General features: G+C 53.0%; 1 protein-coding gene across 1 annotated transcript in view; it reads right to left on the bottom strand.

Moving 5' to 3' along the window:
* Zmiz1 (zinc finger MIZ-type containing 1) overlaps positions 1-23,174 on the bottom strand; it is a 212,724-nt gene extending 189,550 nt beyond the window's left edge. Inside the window, exon 1 of the mRNA XM_090346671.1 lies at positions 22,821-23,174. The gene's annotated coding sequence lies outside the window, so the exon portion shown is untranslated. The remainder of the gene's footprint in view (positions 1-22,820) is intronic.
* Positions 23,175-24,454: the final 1,280 nt, after the last annotated feature.

Raw genomic sequence — 24,454 nt, 5'->3', positions numbered from 1 at the left:
TTGAGCTCAAGGCATCCCTGGTTTGCAAAAGGGCACCGAGGGCCTTGACTCTCACCACAATTTGACAGCCTTGTGGGTGGCCCCTTTTTTTCTTTGTTTTTCAGTGCAGGCCTCTCCAGATGGACCAGTGATGGGCAATGCACCGCCGCACACAGCTTGCTGGCTCATAGCTTGGCAGCCTGGCCCCTCTCTGCGCCTCTGTACATCTCCACGAATGCCTTCATTGTTCCTCAATACAAAGTTCCCTGCAGCATCTTACATGTCAGCATGGCTCCTCAGACCACATCTCCAGCTCCAGCTGTTTGTTACTTCAAAGACGTGTGTCTCAGGCCACTGGGGCCACCTGTCCCCTTGCCCTGGGGTGGTGGCAGGGGTAACTGAAGGACCCACTGCATTTCCCAGAGGTTTTCAAAGCACAGCTCAAGAGGGCTCTGAGCGATTGCACTACAGCCACTGGGGGCCCTGGCCCTTCAACTCAAGAGTCACATATGGTGTGACCCTTCTGCCTCAGAAACACTACCATGAACAGCACTGAAGCCAGGTGCTGGCGCCTCACACCTGCGATCCTACCTACTTGGGAGGCAGAGATCTAAGGATCCCAGTTCAAAGACAGCCTGGTTAAGAAAATCCATGAGACGCTAAATACCAAAAAAGCTGGAAGTAGTGGTATGACTCTAGTAGTAGAGCATCATGCTTGAGCCAAAAAAAAACTCAGGGACAGTGCCCAGGCCCTGAGTTCTAGCCCCAGTCACTGTACAAAATAATCAACCAAAAAACCAGCACTGGACCTGTGAACCCAAACCACCCTGGGGTTCTCTTCCCACCTGTCCACTGGGATTGGGCGCTGAGCTCAGTGTTGACCTACTGTCTCCCACTGCAGTCTATGGACCATGCCTGGAGAACACACAAAAATAATGTATCCAGGGCACTGGACAAGTTCACAAAGCAAAAGAAAAGGAAGGCCGGATGTGGGTGAGGTGGGCGGTCCATGGCTACAGAGCCTTAAAAGCTGGTAAAAGGTTTCATCCTTCATAATGATTTACAAAGTGACAGGCACAATACAGATTGACCAAGACAGTGAGAAAGGAGAACCACACAAGTAAAATCACACTCCAACTCCTCTCATGTCCCCAGCGACCTGTCCCCACCCTCCTTAAAGCCAGGAGGCTCTCACCGGCACACATGGGCACATGGTCTTCCATCTCAAACACAGCTGGAAGGCCAGGAGGGGAGGAGGTTCGCCTCCCCAACAAATGATGAGCTCACTGCCATCCAAGCCAGTGAATCCCCACTTACAGACGAAGACATACCCACTGACAGCTGTGTGCCACTCTACCTGCAGGGGACCCACAGCAGGCACTCCCTCATTGTGCCCAGAACTCCTCATTTTTACCTGCCTTGCTTCTGATCTGATGTGACAGTTTTGCCTTGAGTGGCGGCACTGGACCCCAGAGGAGAAGACAGCTGAGAAGGCAGAAACACTCCCAGCTGGGCTCATCTTAGAGAAGGAAGGTACACTGGGCTGGCAGGCAGGCCATACTTGCTCTCTTCTCATGCTGGTGGATCTGTGTGCCCATGTGCTGAGGTCTAATGGGGCAGGGCAGGGCGCTCAGCTGTAGCCAGGTGGGGACAGAAGGAACCGAGATGCTGTGGCTCCAGACTTGACTACAGAGAGAGACTCTCACCTGAGACAATGAACCCAGGCTTGCCCGCCTGCCTCCCCCAAGGCATACACACCAGGTACCTGCCCAGAGCTTTCTATTAGAGGGGAACAAGACTGGCAACTACACCCTGAGGTTACTCATCTGTACCAACAGATAATAGACTGATAAGGAAAAGTCTGAGACAAGGCCTCCTGGGGGGAGACACCCCAAGATTCATCTTAGCAGTGGGAGGAGGCATCTTAGTTTGTTTTTCTAGCTTCTGACTCTGGTAGCTCACGTGTCACCCTAGCTACTCAGGAGGCAGCGATGTGAGGACTGCAGTTCAAAGCCAGCTGGGAGCAAAGAGATTCATTGAGTTCACATAGATTCTCATCAGGAGAAAACTGGAAGTGGCACTGTGGCTCAAAGTAATAGAGCACTAGCCTTGAGCAAAAAAGCTCAGGGACAGCACAGAGGCCCAGAGTTCAAGCCCCATGACTGACAAAAGGGCTCCAGGGACAGACTCAAGACCCCAAAGTGCCCTACCTGGGACATTACTAGTGTCGCCCAGGATGAAACACTGCTTTGGGGAAGCAGAGACTAACATGCATCTACAGTGGTAGCTCTGAATACAGTCTCTGCTGGGAGACCTGGCTCTGCCCCTCCCCGCCCCCCCAATCTTGCTGCCAGGGGTTAGACCAGCCGCCTGCATGGCAGAAACAGAATGACAGAAACGGGAACAATAGCAGTTTAGGGGCTAGCCAAGGGACACACCCTATCCTCAGGCCTCTCATTGCCTCTGGTTGTGGCAAGGCCTGGTGGGAAGGATGAAAATCCTGTGTCCTTCCTTGTCCCCTCTCCTTGACACCTGGTGGCTCCCAGTTCAAGGAAATGAGCTGCACCTTTGCCCATATAGCCCAGGGACCTGCGTCAGGACCAGGTCCTTGTGCTCTGTCTCAGCAGGCCTGAAGGCTGCATGTTTACCCAACAGAAGGGGCCCTCCCTCCTGCCCTCCCCCAGCTGGCATGCTTGGAGTAGATCGCCTGCAGACTCTGTGTGTAGTAGGCTGTGTACAAAAGCCCAGGCCCCTGGCCCTGCCCAAAGTCTTGCCCAAGAGGCACAGCAGCCTGGCCCAGGCTGTGGTTACCAAGGCTGCGCCAATTCTCCCAGGAAGCTGAGCGGGCCAGCAGCAAGCCAGGCACAGCTGACTCACAGGTGTCCTCAGATCCAGCAACTTTACGCAAAACAGCCTAGCCCAGGAGGCGCTGAGAACTCAGCCTGGACCTCTAGCTCCACTGGCAAGGGGCAGACAAAGAAGGGACTTAAAGAAGTCAGACACTGAAGTGTTCAGTTCTTTCTCAAGCAAAGCATCCAAGTCATTTCCAAGTTCAAGTACGCGTATTCCTAACCACACACCCACCAGTGTGTGTCACAACGGTGTCATCTGTTAGTCACTATGCAAGGAATACTCTAGAATGCTTGCTAGATGCCAGCCACGGTGCTAGGTATTGGGAGATCAGAGCTGAAGGTAACCTCCATCCTAGCAGATCCCCAACAGTGCAAAGCCAACAATGCCTGGGGGTACCAGGATATGAGAATACCATCCACCTGATCTGGCAGGCACAGAAGAGCAAGCTGTGTCCAGAGTGGACTTTGCAGGATGCCTAGATGTTTGCCAGGAAAACAGGGCAAAGGGAAATAGAAAGCACATAGCACATAAAAGTGAGAGTTCACCTGGGATAAAATTGAGTAGCTCTGAAGGCCAGGCCGTAGGCTTCACATGGAAGGAGGAGTTGCAAGCAGAGAGGAGGTGACAGGAGCTGAGGCATCTTTTGTTAAGGACCACATTGGCAGGGAGACACTAAAGGGGAGACAAGGGTGGCTTGGGAAACATTTGGGAAGTGTAAGTGGGGAAGGCTTCAGTCCAATATGGCCTACATCCTCCCAAGGCCAACCTCTGGGGACAGAAACCCAATGTCATATTTGAAGTTCAAGAAAGGAAGCAATCCTGGCACTGGTGGCTCAGTCCTGTAATCCTAGGTAATCAAGAGGCTGAGATCTGAGGAGCCAGTCCAGACAGTCTCTAAGATTGTTGCTTCCAATTAACCACTAGAAAACAGGGAAGTTGAGCTGTGGCTCAAAGTGGTAGAGCTCTAACCTAGAGCACAAAAGTGCTAGGACAATGATCAGGCCCTGAGGTCAAGCCCCAGGGACTAGCACACACACACACACACACACACACACACACACACACACACACACACACACACACAGAGGTGAGAGGCCTAGGGCTCAGACAGGTACAAAGGAAGATAAGGTCTAGTACATTGAAGTTTAAAAACAAAACAAACACTAACCCACTTAAAGCCAAGGACAAGCTACTGCTCCTAGCCTTTTTAGCATGAGAAATCTAAATAAGATGTGAGGTAGAAAAAATGCAAGGTAGAGTTATTTACTATATGGAATCTAACAAGAAAAAGTAACTGCCCAAACAAGGTAAATAAAGGAAATACAAAGACTCCAGCCAGAAAACATCAGTTTTTAGAGAAAGTTATTGGCTGATTGGGGAGAAAAATTAGTCCCGGTCTTAGAGATAAGCTTCTGAAAAAGGTGATGATGAGCCAGGAACAGTGGCTCACACCTGTAACCTCAGTTACTCAGGAGACTGAGAGCTGAGAATCCTGTTTCAGAGTCAGCCTGGGCAGGAAAGTTCACGAGACTGTAATTTCCACCTAACCACCAAAAAAGCTAGAAGTGGAGGTATGGCTCATGTGGTAGAGTACAGACTTGAGCAGAAAAGCTAAGGGACGGCACCCAGGCTCTAAGTTCAAGCTTCAGTGCTGGCACATGCACTCACATGCAAACCCATACAAGTAGTAGTAGTAGTAGTAATAATAATAATAATAATAATAATAATAATAATAATAATAATAGATCTATAGTCTGAGTGAAACTCTAGCTAGTAAGCCTTAGAATGTAACTGTGTGCTGAGAAAATTGAGGGATTCCATGACTCCATTTCTGGCCAGCTGCCCTGTCTAGTTAGCTGAGGGCGAGCATCCAAGCCCTTTAAAGGTTACTAAGAAATTTTCCCATTTCAGGTGCAGACTAGAGATGTCAGAATAAGACAGCTGATACCTCGCAGGGTATACAGTTGGTGAAGGACAGGAGGCGCCCATGAAAAAACTGAGTTCTGAGCTAGGCACACACCTCTAATCCCAGCTACTTGGGAGGCTAAGATCTAAGGACTGTGGTTCAAAGCCAGCTTGGGCAGGTAAGTCCATGAGATTCTCATCTCCAATTAACTACTCCCTCCCCGCCGGCCCCCCGGTGGAAAAGCTAGACATAAAACTGTGGCCGAAGTGGTAGAGCACTAGCCGTTAGAGGAAAACAAACAAACAAACAAACAAAAAACCCTCAAGGATAGCACCTGAGGTTCAAGCCTCAGGTCCAGCAAGTTTAAAAACAAAACCCCCAAAGCTGAATTCTTCTAGGTGAGGCAAGGCAGAAGTCTCATTTCATCCCTGACCTACAACTTGAAATCTTGGGAGGATGTCATGTAGAACCCTCACTTTCAGGTAATAATGCTCAGATAGTCTTCACAAAGAGGGCCTTGGCTGTAGAAGGCCTCAAGGAATGAGTGGGTAGGGGAGAGCCAGGGTGTGTCAACACCAGGAAGCTGTAGGGGTAGAGGTCAGCTTCTGCTGACCATGGCCAGAGCCACTTCCCAGCCTTAGGGTTGTCCCTGGGCCCGGGCTAGGGAGACACAGATACCTCCCAGCCCTGGGCCACTGAGCACAGGTCAGAAAGGGAAGAAGAGGACCCCACAATCTCACATATGCCCAGCAATCATTCTATAAGTAGGAATGCCCAGCCTAGGACTACGACACATAAAAGGCGTAGGATTCTGTTTCTCTAAATAGAGGGCTCTCCCTCTCTCGCAGTAGGCTGTGTATGCCTGCTGCTGGCCAACTCAGCAAGGGCTTTCACTGGGCTCCCTCCTTAGCCCTAGAAGGCTGCACCCTCTGCCCATTCCACAGATGAATGAGCAGGGCTCTTCCTCTGGGCCATTCTGGCCCAGGTCTGGTAGGGAAGCCAACCAATAGCTAAATGCCAGGTAGGAACCAGAGTGGGTGCTGGCAGAGATACCTACTGCCCACCCTACTCGGTAGCAGCTTATGCATGGCAGGAGGAGCTGGGCCTTGGACCCTTGGCCTTGCTGCTTGGGAAGACATTTCAAATCCAAGACTGTGCAGCTGGTGCCGAGTCCAGAGCCTAACCAGGTGCTGTGGGGCTGGGGAGGCAGGCAGTCACCAGGCTGTGGTTTTGCACTTGACTAACTCGTGGCTTCTGAGCAACCAAGTGGAGGAAACAGAGCAAAATAAAGCTGTCCACCCACACAGCCCCACTACCAAAGGCAGTGGGCAGCCACGGGGGCCACTGAAGGACATGTCAACCCTTGGAGGGAGTGTCAAGGGCTATATGGCACAGCACTAGTCAGAAAGCAGAGAGCAGGCAGCCAAAGCCACCCTGATCTACACTGGCCCAGGCCACTTTCAAGGTGAAGGAAGGTGTCTCAGGACCTGCTCAGGTTCCCACCAGACTCAGCTGGCTTTGTTTCCACCATCTCCCTGCCCTACCCACTATTAGAAACAGCTCAGGATGTTGGGGTGTGGGACTGGAATAAGGACACCTACTTGAAAAGAACTTGGCGAGGCAAAGTTTACTTCTGCAGAAGGGGGCACCATCAGCCCAAGTCTGGCAGGCAAAGAAGCACAGAAGAGTCTAAAGGCTTTCCTTTTTTTCTTTTTGCCAGTCCTAGGGCTTGAACTCAGGGCCTGAGCACTGTTCTTGGGCTTCCTCAAGGCTAGTGGTCTGTCACTTGAGCCACAGCACCACTCCCAGCTTTTTCTATGTGCGTGGTACTGAGGAATGGAACTGGGATCTTGGTGCATGCTAGGCCACCACTCTATCACTACGCCAAATTCCCAGCCCAGACTGTTCTCTTTTAATCTCTACCTGGTAAGCCCCGCCCTGTGCTCCCATTGGCTGAGCTCAGTTCACAATCTGCAAGAGGATGTGGCATAATTAACAGGAAGTAATTAAAATTCAAAGATCTTCTAATGAGGGATGTCATAATTAAAATGGCAGGAAAAGGATGTATGTAACTAAAATGTAATTACCAAGGGCCAAGCCAACTGGCCAAAGCAGGAACTTTTCATTAAAACAACTCTTACAAGATTAACAGAAAAGAAACCAACTACTTTGATTGAAAAGATGCTTTTCCAGGCTGGGAGTTTGGCCTAGTAGTAGAGTGCTTGCCTAGCATGTACGAAGATCCAGGTTCGATTCCTTGGTACCACATACATAGAAAAAGCTGGAATTGGTGCTGTGGCTCAAGTGGTAGAGCCCAGCCTTGAAAAAGCCCAAGGATAATGCTCAGGCCCTGAGCACAAGCCCCAGGACTGGTTAAAAAAGAAAAGAAAAGACACCTTTCTCACACCACTTCTTTCTGGACCTGTTGACACCCTTCTTTAGGCCTCTGAGGATCACAGGAACCCCAGTTCCATCACCAAAGGCCAAGAAACATGCACCCTAGAGATTCTAAACTTAGACAATATATGTATATATTGCCAATCCTGGAGCTTGAACTCAGCATAGGCACTGTCTGTGAGCTTCTTTGTGTTCAAGACCAGTGCTCTACCACTTGAGCCATAGCACTACTACTGGCCTTTTTCAAGTAGTTTATTACAGATGAGTCTTATGGACTTTGCTGCTGAAGCTGGCTTTGAACTGTGATCCTCAGAGCTCAGCCTCCTAAGTAGCCAGAATTAGAGGCCTGTGTGAGCCACACCAGCACGGGCTCCAGGCAGAAATCTTACTAATAATCCTGAGACTTGGGGGGTTGGCAAGTCAAAGCAGACATCCAGGCAATCCCAATGTACCTATGCTACTGATGGAGAAACTGAGGCTCAAGGGTAGGGGCAGCCCAGCTGAAGGTGCTTTTGAACAAAGGAGAATCTAGGGATAACCATCCTGGATTAATCCCAGGAGCCAAGACAGAAAGCTGCCTTCTTTGACCTCAACCTCAAGTTCAGGAAGTTGCAACACTTCCTTGTTTCCATAGTAACCAACTACTGCTCCAGGAATACACTGAAATGTTTTTGTTCCCTCCTCTGTGCAGGCCCTGGGCCAGGCTGTGAGGACACAGAACGGAAAGAGGGGGTGTAAAGGGAGGCTCAGTCCCACCCCAACCCAAGATAATCCCAGGCGGTGGAGTGGGAAAGGAGAGGCATAGGAGGATGGATTTTCCGTGGCAAAGAAATCCTTAGCTCTGACACTATGAGAGTTCAGAGGTGGCTGCTTCTGATTGGGCTCTTAGGGGTGAGCAGGAGTTCACCAAACTGAATTGTGAGGCTCTTGGGTGGAGCTGGTGTATGCAAAGGCCCAGGACTTCAGGGTGAGTGAACATGCTAGAAAACCATGGTGCAGAGGAGAGTACAGTAGACTAAGGCAAGAGAATTTGCTAGAATGGAGGACGGAGGTCAATTGCAAACCAGGGTACCAGAAACATTTCCTTATGTCTCTCTTTCCTCAGTTGTTCAATGGACATCCTGACAGAGTTACTGCAGCAGCAGCAGCTGCTGCAACAGAGACAGGCCCAGAACCCCACAACATGGAAACTTGGGATACTTTCTGTCCCCAAACCTGAGGCTGCTTTCCAGAAGCACGCAGACACTTCCAGTGTCTTCTCTACAGGGAGTCAGTTCCATGGATCCAGGACCAGACCTTTCCCACCACCCAATTCCAGTTACTGTAAAAGCCTCCCAGCTGCAGGTGCAGCTCTGTGGTAAAGAGCTTGCCTGGCATGCACGAGGCCCTGGGTTTGATCCTCAGTACTACCAGTGGCAGCAGAGCTTCATACTGGTAATCATAGCTACTTTAAGAGGCTGAGACTAAGAGGCTTGCAGTTTGAGGCCTGCCCCAGGCAGAAAAGTCCAGGAAATGCCATCTCAACCGAAGGAAGCTAAGGTTGACATGCTGACGTGCCTGAAATCTCGTTACCATAGAAAGCCTAAACTGGAAGAACTGAGGTTCAGGCATGTACCCAGGCAAGAAGGGAGACCCCAGCCTCAGAAATAACCAGCAGCTGTGCAGCAGCTCAGGCTCAGAGCTCAGATCACAAAGATCACAGCTTGAAGCTAGTGTAGACAGACAAAATCATGAAACTCTCCGCCAACTACCCAGCCAAAAAAAATATAGAGCTGGAGATAGAGTACCCGCCATCTGTGAAAAATGCAAATAAATAAATAAATAAATAAATAAATAATGAAATAAAATTAAAAAAAAAACTGGAGGCTGAGTTCAAACCCCCATAATGGGCTTGAAAGGAAAGGGAAAGGAAAGGAAAAGGGAAGTGAAAAGGAAAGGAAAGAAAAAATAATAGTAGTAGTTCAATCCTAGATATGATTAAAATAAATAAGTAACCACAAAAAATGACTAAAGGATGTCTTACTGGAGTCCACAAACCAGGGTTCAAATCAGTGTCACCAAAAAGAAAACAAAAATCTTCCAGTGGCTTTCAAATCACGGAGCTTGCAGTCATCTGCCTTTCCTTTGTCAGTAAGTCCCTTTATGATCTGGTTCCTTACCCTGTACTGACCGTGTACTGACCTCCTTTCAGCTGTCTCCTTTCCTTCTGCCATCCAACCACACTGGCCTCTGACTTTCCTAGAATACATTGCCCACGTACCACCTGTACAGGGCCTTGCACACAACTCTCTGTCTACAGTTTCTCTCTCAAATGTTCTCTGGATTCACTCCCATGCATCATTTGCTCCACTGCACCCCTTCACAGAAGCCTGTCTTGGCTCTCTGCACCTTTCTAGATCCCCTTCTCCGGATGTGCTTTTCTTCAAAGCACAGATCGTAACTCATGACAGCGTTAAGTTGTTGACCTGTTGATTGTCTCACCTACCTGAATGTCAGCAGGGCCTGCACTTAGCACCAACCTTCTGGCTGCTCAGATCTGGTGCTTCTCAGATCTCCAAGGAAAGGGGGTGGGCTGGAGGGTCTCAGGGAGTCAGGGGGGGACTGCCATAGTTGCTGCTCTGGCCCCTTCAGGGCCAAAGACAACTTGGGAAGCAGAAGGCCAAGCATCTGGCTGGCTTCATTCACAGCTTGGTTTCCTGCCTTCTCGGGGCCTCAGCTGTCTAATCTGGAAGATGGGGATGAAGAGAAGTGAGGCCGGCAGGATGCCCAGTCCCCTCCTGTTCTAATAGTTTGAGCATCTTGGCATCTTTGGGCCCTGGGAAAGGTTATACCAACTGAAACTATAGCCACAAATCCAAGATACTTGGCCACAAAGGCCAAACAACTGGGCAAGGAAAGGGGGAACTCCTGGGGCCCTTATCCCATTCACAGTGCCAGTGCCAAATGGACAAGCCCCAGAGAAGCCCTGGAAGGAGGCTGAAGTGAAGGGAGGTACCTTACTTTAGCATCCACAGGCGCCAGAGTGAAGTGATGCCTACCTGCCTCCAGGCACAGTGAGGGTCATGCACCTTGTGACACCACAGTGAGAAACCCAGGTGAGGCAGTACCACAGCCACAGCAGTCAGTAGAGGAGTCTCTCCCTACACCTCACTTTGGAGAGACACAGCAGGGGCCCAGCATGGTGATTCCTGGAATACCTGTGTGTCTGTGTGTGTCTGTGTGTGTGTGTGTCCTGGGGCTTGACCTTGGGATTCTGCTGGCTCACTGGAGAAGAGAGTCTCATGGACTTTCTTACCCCTGCTGGCTTTGAACCACAATCCTCAGATCCCAGCCTCCTGAGTGGCTAGGATTATAGACATGAGCCACCCTGTGCTCTGTGAACACCTGACGTTTTGTTCCAAATCTGCTAAAAGGACTTGTCCTTCTGGGTGAGACTCAGCAGTTCAATGATGCGGTTGGTCTAGACAGTCCCCGAGGCCTTTCTGAACCACTCTTATCATCATGGCACCATGGTAATAAGACATGGGTGCTCCCGACAGGAGGAGGACTGCACAGCAGTGAAGACCTGCCCTCTCATGGACTCCCACAGCAGCCCAGGAAGCAGGGCCTGTGGCTCAGACTCCAACCCCAGCACTCCTTTCGCATAGCCTAAGGATACCCAGGTAGGCTCTCCCCATACTTCCCAGGACAGGGCTCTGTCTCCAGGACAGATGACCGGGCTGGGAGGGAGAGCCAGGAAGACTCTTCCGCTCTGAACCTCCCAGCATGCAAGACCACTTTCTTCCCTTCATAGCCAAGTGGCCCATGGCCGGGGCCTCCCCAGGCACTTCCACATCTGATCTGCAGAGGTGATTTCCTGGTTGGGACTGATGCCTCCAAGATGCCTAGGCTCTAATCAGAAGCCGAAAAAGTAAAACATGCCCAGGGGACAGAAGAACAACCCCCCCCCCCACACACACACCCTCTCTGCCTACTCTAGCCTGGCAATACTCTGCCTACAGAAAGGTCTCTGGGGACACAATCCCTGGGGTGCAGTGAGAGGGAGCTCCTGAGAACAAAATTCTCCCAACCTCGAGTTTGGGGATGAGTATGGACTACACATACCCTTGGAGGGAGGCATCAGATGGCTGGAGCTGCTGGGGAGGCAGAGAGAAGCCCCCCTCCTCGGGGTACATGGATCTATGTAGGAAGAGGCTCTGTAGTGATGCTGCAAGAGTTAACGGCACCCTGTACCCGGGTGTTAGATAAGGTGGCAGCTAAGGTTACTCGAGGTTGTGGGAATCAGAGATGTGTGGAGGCAGGGGGTGGTGCAGATGGAGACGGCCAGGCACCTCTGGGGAGATGGCCTAAGAGAGAGGCCATTCACAAAGGAGAAAGTCCCAGATTTCTAGGGCCTGCCAGGACTTCCACTCCTAAAGTAGACTCAGCTCCTGCCTAAAGGGCCAAGCTCTGAGGATAAAGTACAACAGACACTTGGAAAGGCCCGATGGGACATCTGAAGTCACCCTTCAGCGGGGGAGAAATAGATGTAGGTCACCTCTCTAAATAAAAAATTAGAAACGGCCAGGTACTTGGTGGCTCACACCTATAATCCTAACTACTCAGGAGGCTGAGATCTGAGAAATGCCATTGGAACCCAGCCAGGGCAAAGTAGATGAGATGCTTCTCTCCAATCAGCCAGTAAAATGCCAGAGGTGGAGCTGTGGCTCAAATGGTAGAGTGGCAGCCTTCAGGGAAAAACTTCAAGGCCTGAATTCAAGCCCCAGTAACAGCACTGGAATACGGGGCAGGGAGAGGAGGGAACTAGAAATCACCTTTTTCTGTTCTTCTCCTGGGGTCTGCAGTACACTAGAGAAAATCCTCTCATACACTATCTGACAACCACAAGACCCATTTCTCAGCACCTAGAAACTCAGACACATGGGACCATGAGCAGGGAAGAGGGAGGGGGGATAATGATTCACAATCGCAGATTGGGGCCACCATTCTCACAGCCTCAACCTTCTCTCCACTCAAGTATCCAGGAAGGGCTTGAAGCATGAGGGTATTCTTTCTGGAAATCCTAGGGGCTCCCCAAAGGAGGAACATTAACCAGCACAGATACTACAGCTGAGAAGTTGAAACCGGCTTCCTAACCCAGAAGCCATAGCCCTGAATCAGTGGTCCTGGCTGGCTTTCCTAGAAGAAGTGGGTGGGGTTCCCCCTTCACTCTAACATTCTTGATCCCCACAACTAGGTGCTACATCTCACAGACAACAAGATGGGAGGGGATGGGAGTGTTGACCTAGTGGTAGAGTGCTTGCCTAGCATGCATGAAGACCCGGGTTTGATTCCTCAGTACCACATACATAGAAAAAGCCAGAAGTGGTGCTGTTGCTCTACCCTTGAAAAAGCCCAAGGACAGTGCTTAGGCCCTGAGCTCAAGCCTGGGACTGGCAAAACAAAACAAAACAAAACAAAAAAAACCCCAAACAAACAAAAAATAAAAAAGCTGGGAATGGTGCTATAGCTCAAGTAGTAGAGTTCTACCCTTGAGAAAGCCCAAGGACAGTGCTCAGGCCCTGAGTTCAAGGTCCAGGACTGGCAAGAAAAAAAAAATGGGATCTTTTTACTAGAAGGATCCACCTGCTTGATGTTCACTCCTCATCCCTCGAGGCCAATTCACCCCTGTGCCAGGGCTTATGTCCCCAGGGACATCACTACTAGTCCCTTCTCTTCCCTCAGCCTCCATCTCCTCATCTATAAAATGTCAAGCGTGCCAGGCATTGGTGGTTCACACCTGTAATCCTAGCTACACAGGAGGCTAAGATCTGAGGATTACAGTTCAAAGCCAGCCCAGGCACAAAAGCCCCATCCAAAACAAAACAAAACAAAACGGAAGTAGCTCTGTGGCTCAAGCGGTAGAGCAATAGCCTTGAGCTGGAGAACTCAGGGACAGCGCCCAGGCTGAGTTCAAGCCCTACGATCGACAAAAACATATGGCAAGTGCCTGTAGGTGGGGCACACCTGTAATCCTAGCTACTCAGGAGGCTGAGATCAGAGGATCGAGGTTTAAAGCCAGAAACAGCAGAAAAGCCTCTGAGACTCTTATTGCCAATGAACCAGCAAAAAGCCAGAAGTGTCACTGTGGCTCAAGTGGTGGTGAACACCACCTTACAGCAAAAAGAAAAACAAAAACACAAAAAGTCAAGTGACACACACACACACACACACACACACACACACACACACACACACACACACACACTGGGTGTAAGGGGTCAAGGAGTCCCACAATAAAGTTGGAATGAGAACAAGAAGAGTGGAGCACCTAAATCACTGTGGCAGCCAGGCACCAGTCAGTGGCTTACACCTATAATCCCAGTTACTCAAGAGGCAGAGATCTGAGGATCAAAGTTCAAAGCCAGCCTGGATAGGAAAAGTCTATGAGACTTATCTCCAATTAACCACTAGGAAACCAGAAATGGTGCTGTGGCTCAAAGTGATAGAGCACTAGCCTTGAATAAAAAATCTCAGAGACAGCACTCAGGCCCTGAGTTCAAGCCCCGTGACTGACCAAAAATAAATAAATATATAAATAAATGAATAAATAAATTAAAAATATCCCCATGGTTTCCCAAGCAAAGATCACCATTCTGAAGAAAGGAAGACACGCGCTGGGCCCAGCCCTAGTGGATGCAGAGCCTCGAGGCTCACTTCCACTTCTGTAGAGGTCCTCACCCCTCCATCAGACTGGTCTGGCTTTGGAGACTGCCCAACCACAAACAGATTTGTGGTCTGATGCCCAAAAATAAAAGGAAAGGAAAAGAGGCCAGCGCAGTGGTAGAGACCTGCCTGCACGCTGGAGGCAGGAAGAAGGAAGACAAGAGCAATTGAGAGGGTAGCCTGTGGGGAGAACTTCTCTCCATAGGGAGAAAGTGATTCTGGGATGAACAATGCTGATCTAGCCAGGGCTGGGCTCTTTCCCCCTCCCCCGTGTCCCATAGGTGTGGCCAGTCTCCCTCTGAAAGGCCTTAGGGGAGAAGCAGGAGGTGCTTTGCAGCAAATTCCACTGGTAGTTTTCTAAAAGAGGAATGGAGGTGTTCTGCCCCTCAGAGAGCCCCCTTTGGGACCCTGTGTGGTGATTTCAGCTCATGCTTGTCATACAAAGAACGTGAAAAACCAACAGCCCAGTTGTTGGTCTGCTCTCGGCTTTGCAATGCTTCTGGCTCATCCCTGCTCTTCTTGATTCCATAAGCGGAAAACGATGCTTCTGCTCATCACCTGCTCTGTTTGTAAGGAGAAGGGAAAATATGATTCTCTCTCACCCAGGAACCCAAATGACATCTCTGCCTTTTGAATACCTCTAAGACGAATGGGCTTCCTTGGTGGCTGAATTAGAGTGTACTGGCTCACGCTTATAATCCCAGCTACTCCAGAGGCACAGGTAAGCCTGAGGCTCACTCTAGAATTAAAGCAAGATCCTGCCTGAAAAAATAAGCGAAGACATAAAGGGCTGGAGGTGTGGGAGGCCCAGAGTCCAAATCCCAATCCAAACAAAGAAACAAAAAAGAACTTCGATTATTACTAGGGGGTCTCTTGAGGATGACAGACGGCCCTTTCTGTGGACAATGAATGGGGCAACACTGCTTGCTCTTCTGCCAGCTGATCACGCAATGACCAGGGTTGCTAGCATTCTTTGCTTTGCTTTTCCTTTTTTTTTGTGTATTGAAGCTTGAACTCAGGGCCTGGTTGCTGTCCTTTACTTTTTCCCCTCAAGGCAAGAGCCTCATGGACTTTTCTGCCTCGACTGGCTTTTAACTGTGACTCTCAGACCTCGGCCTCCTGAGAAGCTAGGATTACAGGTGTGTGCTGCCATCGGCAGGAAAGGCTACCATTCTTAAGCATTTAAGGGTACTGAGCATGCTCCATGTCATCCTCTATGAGGCAGGCTGCAGACGGGCTGCAGTTCTGGTGTATTAAGCAAGGTCAGAAAAGTAAAGACATTTCCTAAAGTCCCAGAGGTCACAAAAGATGGGCCTGAGGGCTGACCCTAAGCCACCTGAGAAAAAGTTGGCCTGTAATAGTGATAGACATCCAGTAAGTTGTTCAATGTGTGGAGAGCCAGGCCATCCACGACCCACTCCAGGAGAGGGTACCAAAATGTACACTCCCTACCCAGCTCCCTCCGCGGGACATCTTGCTGCAGAAAAGCCATCCAGCTGTTCGATCCACGGCTTGTCCTCTCATGGTGGGAAGTTTCTCCACCAGCCATCCAGAAAGGTGAACAGACCCCAAAGGGCCCCCACCGCTTGCAAGCCTCGGGAGCCTTGCCACAGGTGTGTGAGTCCTGTCTCAGCTCAGCCAGGCCATTGGCTGATGGGAGCTACGTGGCCACCCAGCTTCCTACTGCGATCAAGGTCCACCTGAAGAGCAGGAGTGGGAGCTGGGGCAGGAACCCTGGAGTAAGGGCAAGGTCCAGGCACTGGCTCTCCTCCCTCACACAGAGCCCAGCCCACTCTTCCTCCTGTGCCTTCACCTGGGCCTGACACAGGTGACTCGAAGGGTGGGGTGAGAAGGCCTCCACCCTGCTTCCCCATCCACAGAAGAGGTGGGAGTAGGAACAGCCTGAGTGTCATTAACCCAGCACAGGACAAGGTCAGCGAGTGGAGGCTGGGGGCAGGGGAGGGGGAAGGGAGCCACCCATCCTCCCATAATGAATAGGCTTTGGTGGAGAATAAACCTTGCACACTCCCTGCAAGGATTCTGTTTGTCTTTCCTCGTGTTGTAATACCATCAGCCTTTGCAAACATAGCCTGAGCAGGTGCTGGTAGCTCAAACCTATAATCCTAGCTACTCAGGAGGCTGAGATCTGACGATCTCAGTTCAAACCCAGCCGTGCCAGAAGTCTACGAGACTCATATTTATCTCCAGATAAGCACCCAAAAAAGTCAGAAATGAAGGTGTGGTTCCTGTGGTAGAGTGCCCAGCTTTGAGTGAAAAAGCTAAGGGACAGTTCCCAGACCATGAGCTCAAGCCCCAAAACAAAACACCACTGCTGGACTGGAGTTCCAAAGCCACCCTAGAGCTCCATCCTCCTATCTGCAGCAGGGCCTGGCAGGTGCCATGAAACCCTGTTACCAGAGAAGTCAGAGGCCAGCCCTGTCCTCCAGGTTCATCAGGGCAGGAAGAGCATTTGTTTATGTGCTCTGAAGAGCAGCTAAGGGGGGGCGGGGCTGGGCCTGGCAAACAGTAGATGCTCCATAAATGTTTAATGAATTCATAGGCTTGCAGAGCCAGGGTTCCAGGGCCAGCTCTGCCTCCCATTCAAAGCCGACCTCATGCCTTCCAAGGTTCAGTTTCCTGCCTAGAAAAGGAAAAGCAGAGCAGGTAACCCAATCAGCCCCTGACTTCTCCATGCTTAGGGTTTCAAAGCCCAGAGCCAGGGAGGTTCCCAAGTGGAAGAAGGCCTCCAGGCACGGCTCCTTACTGAACAGAAGGGGGCTGCGGGCAGGGCAGGAGATCTGAAGGCCACACAGCCACCCACTGTGCCCACAGGGGTGGGTGGATGAATAAAGTATGGGGATGGAGAAACAGGATGGGGAAAGGAAGGAGAGTGGGTGCAGTTCCTATTCAGGCTAGACTCCATGAATGAATTTTGGAAGAAAGAGACATTGAAATTTCAAAATGGCTGGTGTGTGTGTGTGTGTGTGTGTGTGTGTGTGTGTGTGTGTGTGTGTGTGTGTGTGTACACTCACACACATAGAGAGGGAGAGAATAGGCCTTTCACTCCCTGTCTCTGGGGGTAGATGGCCATCTCTAGAGGATTCACCAGGTATGGAAGCCTTCATGGGCAAAAGTCACAAGGCAGACCACAAGTTCCTGATACTCAGCCACTACCAGCCATTGAGGCCCTTAGCTAGGCCCTGTCCCACTTGGGCCTCAGTTTCTCCACTGGCAAGGGAATATGATGAATGATCTTAACAGAGCCATATTTGCTTTGACAGACGGCCTGACATACTACAGAAAAATGCCCGCAAACCTACCATGGCTTAGGCCTCCACCCTGGAGACCTGAGAAGGCTGTCCTGGTCTTCCTGGTCCCCAGCTGGCTGTCCAAAGCTAAGCCAGAATAGAGTCCCTGCTCCGTCTGTCCTCAACAACCTGCCACAGCCAAAACCTTGAAGTGGTTACAATTACAGTCTGGCTAACAGGATTAGGAGAGCATTGAAATCTAAGAAATCTAATTAGCACGGACACCCCGGCTTCCCCCAGCAATCCTGTAAGTAGCCCCAGCAGCTGGGCTTGAGGAAAGGAGCAGGCCTGAGCCCTCCCGGGCTGCATTTATTACCTGTACAGGTGTGCTGAGCCAGGCCAGGCTTCCTAGGGGAGATGCCAGCTTGGCCTGCCTGGCTGCCTGGCTACCCTGAATCCCAACCAGCCACAGACTTGTCTAGGCTTCAGACCACCAGGTGCCAACCATGAGGTGACTGGACCCTCAGGGGTCCACGTAGCCTGGTGTTTGACTCAACAAGAGCAGGCTGAGTCAGCCTCCATATCCCTAGAGACTACAATAGCCCAAGAAGACAGGATTAAGCTTCACCTAGACTGGGGGCTCCCCATACTGCAGGGCCAGGGCCTGTGAAGCTGATACACATGGGCATTGTTATGAGCAGAGGGCGACATCTGAGGCCCAGAGCAGGCTGTGACACTGTGCCCAAAAGAACATTGCGTGGACCCTTGCACCGCTAGGCCAGGGCAGGCCCATCTCTGCCTGGTTCACTTCCTTCAGCCTCGCTCCCATGTTGAGCGTCTGCACAAACATCAGCATTACCTCCCAGTTCTGTTGAGTTTAGGACTCAAGGCACGGTGTTGGTATCCATCCATGAGACTTCAAACTGAGCCATGGGTTGTTTTTCGTTTTGTTTTGTTTTGCTGCAAACTTCATTTTTCTTTTCTGTGAAATGGAAGGGGGGGGATGGTAATCCTAAATCACAGCTAGCTTACAGTGCTGTTACTGGGGTTAAATAAATTTGGCGGCCAATTCCAGATCCACCAAGTGCCATACGAAGAGGAGGAGGGACTGTGGCTACTCCTGTCCCAAGCCCCATGGCAGGCAGCCAGCTGGTGTGGTTAATTATTTATTTGGATTGATCTCCCTGCCCTTGTTGGATGTAGGCTCTTAAGGAGCACGAACTTCCGTGCCTCACTGGGTTCTGGGTCTCACGGGCCAAGGCCTTCATACTGGAGACACTCAGTAAAACATGGGTGACATAGGTGTTGGAATCTCCTCCCTTTGCAGCCCCTTTCCAGGAAAGGAAGAGCCAAGAGGTGAAGCTGCCACCCAGTGATCCCCATCAAGAAGAACCCTTCCCTGCTCCCCAAATGGCGCTGTAAATAAAGGCTGGAAGCAGCCATGCCAAAGGCTGTGCCCAAACATAAATATGTCAGCTCTGGAATCCATCATTGCTAGAGGAAAAAAAATGAGAGTCCAGGCCTGGTGGCTCATGCCCGTAATCCTAGCTACTCAAGAGGCTGAGATCTGAGGGCTGCTGCCAGCCTAAGCAGAAAAGTCCGTGAGAGCTTTATCTCTAATTAACCACCAAAAAGCTGGAAGGAGAGGTGTGGCTCACATGATAAGTGTGCCATCCTTGAGTGAAGAAGAAGCCAAATAAGAGAGTGTGTCCCAGAGTTCAAGCCCCAGTACTGACAAAATAAATAAATAAATAAATATAGAGAAGTGAGTAGCTCAAGGGGCGGGGGGGGGGGGGGACAATCTTCGTTTGCCTCATCCTTCTACAGCTCCCTCTCCTCGAAGCAACCTAGGGGTAGAGTAGACATTCTGCCCTTGAACCCACTGTACAGATCAATAGACTGAGGCCTGCAGAACAAACTGACAAACTTCAGCAGCCAACAAGCTGCAGCCTTCTCCTCCTCCAGAGCTGAGAGTTACCACAGAATTTGCATTGGAGGCAGTCTGCCCCCATCCCAGCCTCAGGGGCTCTTCAGGACAAAGAGCCCTCCTCAGAGGGCCTGAGCAGAGGCCACTGTGTCCTGCTGGGAGGACCAGGCAGTCACCAGGCAAGACTGCAGCAGCAGCAGCATCGGGTAATTAAGTAGCCAGCCTTTGTTATCCACACAAAACCTAAGGAACCTCATAAAGATTCAACAGGGATAGGAGCCAAGCAGGGGCCCAGGGGAGCAGAGTTATGAATGAAAACGCAGGGGACCCAGTCATGACCTGGCAAGCCATACTTCCTGGTTCCATGATGGGAATGCCCACAGAAAGCTCCCCCAAATTAACTTGTTGGAGCCTGGGTTTCTTAGATCTAACCTCGAGACCTTTGGTTATAGACAAGTCTTGGACTCTGACCCGGGCAGAAGACTTCTGTAAGTCTGGCTGCATTGGAAGAGGGTCCTGTGCTCTAGGGCCACACAGATCCCAAGGTGTCCTCTTCTGCATCCACCCCTGGCTAGCCATTCGGGGGGGACTGAAGTTTGCAGGTCTACTCAACTGGGTCCTTCTCCCTGTGATTTTTATAGAATGGGTCAATGGGTGGACACCTGTCTCAGGCTAGGTCATCTCTAATGAGATGGTGCTGGTAAAGTGTAACTAGGGAAGAACATTTTGTGTGTCTGTTTGTTGTAGCTAAACACCAGCTTCTGGACATTTCTTCACTTTGCTACTGAATTCTCCCTCTTCCTTCCTTTGAAGGGGGAAAGGGACATTTTGTCCCTACAAAGAAGCCAGCAACACTTCTGCATAGAAAAGGCTATTTATTCAATGGTTTTTCATAAGTTCAGTATTTTCTTATTCCCATCCTTTCTTGGTGAACCTTATTCTGAATACCTCCTCTTCCTCCACCTCCCTTGTCCTCCCTGCCCCCAAAATCCAACTCCAGAAAACTCTTAAGCCATCTCCACCCCACCAGGCCATTGCCACCCACACTCCCAAATCTAAACTTCTGAGATTTACATGAGAAAATGTGTTTCATAACTGGGTGTCTCGGGACCAAGAGACGCTTTGGTCCTTGGGGAGACGGGAAGGGGGGGAGACAAAAGCTCAACTGAAATTATAAAACTCAGAGGGAAAAAAAAAAAAGAAAAGAAAGCCACCTCCCTCTAGCCCCAAAGCCACACGTGCTCTGTAGCAGATAGGGCTTTCAATGTGTCTTTTGTTTGATGCTGGAGTTTCAACATCCTCAACTTGAAGAGGGAAAGGTCAGCACAAGGCTCCCGGGTATTCACAAACCCTCCTGGCTTCTACACAGGGGCAAGGAAGAGCCAGAGAGAAGGGTTAGGAATTCCCTCTTCTTTTGGAACCCCTCAAAAAAATTGCAATCAAGACAGGGAAATGGGGAGGGGGGATTGTTCCCTTCTTGAAACTTCCCAGATAGCTTACAAGCAACTTTTCCACTCCTACCAGGCAAACTCTGGCAAAGGCAACTCTGGAATTTAACCAGCAGCCAAGTTGCCCGGCTCTCCAGCCCTACCGCCTGCCCCTTTATCTAAAGTACCTTCAAAAAAACAATAATAAGCAAACCCAGGCACCTCTGGGAACAGCCTCTGGCCTCCTGCCCTGCCCTGTGTAACCAGCCTGTCCTCACACCCACGGGGGAGGAGGAGGCTGCACTAGTTAACCCTCTGGTCTACCAGGCTCCATTCCCAGGTTGCAGAAAGGAGACAAACTGTTGCTTAAGAGCCTTCAGAAACCCTTGGCACCAGGAGGCAGCCCCAGCCTGGCTCTGCCCAGCACCAAGCCAGGGGCTGCCCACTGCCCTTTTCGATCTTCAGGACTGGGTTTTACTCTCCATGCCCAAGGCTGTCCACCAGGGGAGGGGGGCCAGCTCCCGAAGTCCCTGGCAGAGCAGGGAAGACGGAAAGGCTGGCCGCACGGTGCCCTCGCCCGGCCAGCCCAGCCGCCAGCTTCTTGGAGGACCTCAGAGAGAACATTTGTTTGGGCTGCCAAGTTAAATCTTCCTCCCTCATGTCAGGGCATTGGAAAAGCAGTCAGGGGAGAGAGGAGGGCGGGGGGAGCGGAGGAAGAAGCAGAGGGAGGGAAGGAGGGAGGGAGCCAGCGAGGCAGGCAGCCTGGAGCCCCAGTTACTCGGGCACTGCCGGCCCAGGAAGCTGCAGCTGCGGGCCGGGCGCAGCCGGGGCTCCAGGCTCGGATCTAGCCGCCAAGCTTGCCCGATCCAGCGCGGGGTGCCAGACACTCCCCCCGCCCCCCGACCCCGCTAGCCCTGGCCTGGGAAAAGCTCTCAGCCTGCTCCCGGCTGGAGGTACAGCAGAAAGGCAGAGAGAAAAGTTTGCTGCAGGTAGAGGGGTAGGACCGGGCGGCCCAGCCCAAGTCCTGTCCCCCGGGGAGGGTGGGGGGGCCCCCCGGGCTGGCGGCCCGGGCGAGCTCCCGTCCGCCCTCCCTCCCGCTCGGGTTGTTTACATTCCTGGAGTGTCTTTTAAACCTTGGGCTGTGGCCGGCTCCCGGCCTTCTCCGGCGGCTCCGGGGCAGTCTCCCGTGAAAATCTACTGGCGCACAATGGCCGGGGAAGGCGGCCGCCCCTCGCCCGCGCCCCCACCACTCCGGGGCGGGGAGCCTGCCCTCCGCACCGCGCCCTCTCCCCGCCCGGCCAGCTTCCTGGACAGATGTCCCCGTGGCGAGGGGGCGAAGCGCGCCGGCTGCCTGCGCCCCAGACGCCGAGGCCGCGCTCCCCACTGTGTTCTCCCCAACCCAGACGCTAAGAATGGGTAGCAAGCTTCCAGAACCCGCTCCCCTTTCTATCACCCTCGACCTCAGCTCCAAGCCCGGCCTGGCCCCTCCACCGCTGTCCGGGGCTGACCTCCCACTCCCCCGGAGCCGCAGTCTCCAGAGACAGAGGAAGAAAGAACCCGAGGAAATTACTTTCGCATTTGCACCGCGCGCGCGCGCGCGCTCGCACAGCTTCCCTCGGGGTTCGCCTTCAGCCCGGGGCACCCCGTCCAAGCACGGGCCTGAAAGCCCCCCTGTGGTTTTCAGAACCCTCCGAGAAGCCCCCCTAGTACACACCCCTTGGCGATCTCAGCTCTGACTGCGCGCAGCGTTTCCCGGGGCAATTATCCCCCCCCCACACACACCAACTTAACCGCGCTCCCACCTCCCCTGTGCAAAAGTGTGTGTTTTCCCTAGAAATTTCAGATGCACAACTTATCACCCCCACCGCCCGGCCACCCTGAAATGTAGCTCCGTCTCCGACGCTTCTCCAATGCACACAAGCTCACAACTTCGCATCTCTCCAAAGGAGGCAAGAGAGACCGAGACGGTCCTTCTCTGGTCCTTCCCTCCCTCTTCCCGAATCCAGGTCCTGCCCGGCCACCGGGTGGTCAGAGCTCAGAGCCGTAGGCGCGCCGGCAGGAGGCGGGCACCGGCTCCGCGCGCACGGAACGGCACTCGCGCCCCGCACACCCGACGATCCCCGGGTCCCCGCGCTCAGCCGGAGTCGGCTCGGTGCAGCCCGGTGCCAGCCGGCCGCCGGGGCCTCCAGCCCCAGTAGCCGAGGAGAGTGCACGGAGCCCACGACGTTGGCCACTCGTCCCTCTCCCCCTGCCCAAGCGGACCCTTTAAGGGAAAAAGCTCCAGCACTCAGTGCCCCCACGCTCGTACACGGAGAACCCGCGGGGAGCGAGAGGAAGCCTCGGGGCTAACGGGCGCCTGGCTCTGTCCCCAAACTTACCGGGCGCTGCGAGCACCGCTGCCGCCGCTGGAGGACGCGCCGCCGCCGCCGCTGCCACCGGTAGGGCCGGCTGGGGCCGGGAGGAGCGCAGCCAGAGCGCCGAGATCGGCTCGGCCAGCGGCTCGGGCTCCCACTCCGCGCCTGCCGGGGCTGGGAGGGAGGGGGTCACCGCGCAGTGGCCGGGGCTCGCTCTCTTGGCCGCCCGATCGCTGCTCGCTCTCCCGGCCGGCCGCTCGCTCTCCCGGGCGCCCGCCGCCGCCGCTCGCTTTTTTAATGTCCACAGACAGTGAAAAGGAACTCGGCGTTCGGGGGTGAGTAAGTGAATCAACTCGCCCGGAGCCCAGCAAGTTGAAGTGTCAGATTACATTGGCTATTCTATTTCCAAAGGGCCCCGCGCCGCCGGACGCTCGCAAAAGTCGGCGCGGAGCGCGGAGCGGAGCGGAGAGCTGCGCCGCCGCCGCCAGCAGCCAGCGCTCTGCTTTTGCTCGCCTTGGCACGCTCTCTCTCTCTCTCCCTCCCTCCCTCTCTCTCTCTCTCTCTCTCTCTCTCTCTCTCTCTCTCTCTCTCTCTCTCTCTCTCTCTCTCTCTCTCTCTCTCTCTCTCTCTCTCTCTCTCTCTCTCTCTCTCTCTCTCTCTCTCTTTCCTTTTCACCTCCTCACGATCTCTCCTTTTCCCTTCGCTACTCTCGGGGTCTTAACCCCCTCTCAGCTTTTCGTCCTCCAGGCGCTGATGGGCTCCTTGTCACCGCCCCTCTCCCTCTTCTTTCCCCTCCCTCACGGCTCCCTAAGGTCCCCACCCCACCCCTCTAATCCCGACAAGTTTGGAGTCGGGGAGGAAAGCTGAGCCTCGATCGGGACTCTATTTGGGGAGACCCAGATCACCCATCCCTCACGCCCCCCCCTCCACCCCCGTGTACTCGCGCGCCCCCGCCTGGAGTGGTCTCGGGGCCGCGGGGCGCTGTCAGGTATCCGAATTAGGGTGAGTGAGTGGCTACCAAGATCTTCAAAGCCTCCCTGCCCCGTAGGAGAGACTTTGGGGGTCGTTCCTACAAGCTCTGGGACGGGCGCGTGGCGGGGAAGGGGTGCGGAAAGAGGATCCCCGATTTCAACACCAAGGGGAACACTGGGGAAAGCTGCCACGTACCCCCCCCACCACCACGGCTGGGGAGCAGCGAGGGTATCGTGAACCTGCCAGGTCCCAGGCATCCTGAGATGCGGGGATGCCCTGAAGCCTCCCGGGGAACCCTTGGGGTGCAGTGCGCGGGGGAAGGGTGGAGACAGCGGGACCCCGACCCGGGGCTGGGCACGCGTCCAAGCTGAGTGTGCCCACTGGCCGGGGTCCCCCCTCCAGACACCCCGTCCCTGCCCGCGATCGTCCACGTGCGCCCCCCTTTGGCTCACGTCTACTGCCACTCAGGTTAGGAACTCCTACACACACGCCACACGCGCCGGCGCCCACCCGCCGCTCAGCAAACACGCTCTGCCCCCCCCACGCCCGTCCACACCGGCCCTCCCGCGGGCGCCCGCGCACGCGGCCGCCGTCAGTGCACTCGGACCTACACGGCACACCGCACTCACAAACGTCGGTGCGCACAGTCCCACGTACGCCCGGAAAACAAAACACGCTCCCGCTCC

Source organism: Megascapheus bottae, chromosome 15 (assembly GCF_031878675.1).
Source record: "Megascapheus bottae isolate mThoBot1 chromosome 15, mThoBot2.hap1, whole genome shotgun sequence".
NCBI lineage: Eukaryota > Metazoa > Chordata > Mammalia > Rodentia > Geomyidae > Megascapheus > Megascapheus bottae.
This window is presented reverse-complemented; position numbering and strand designations above follow the sequence as displayed.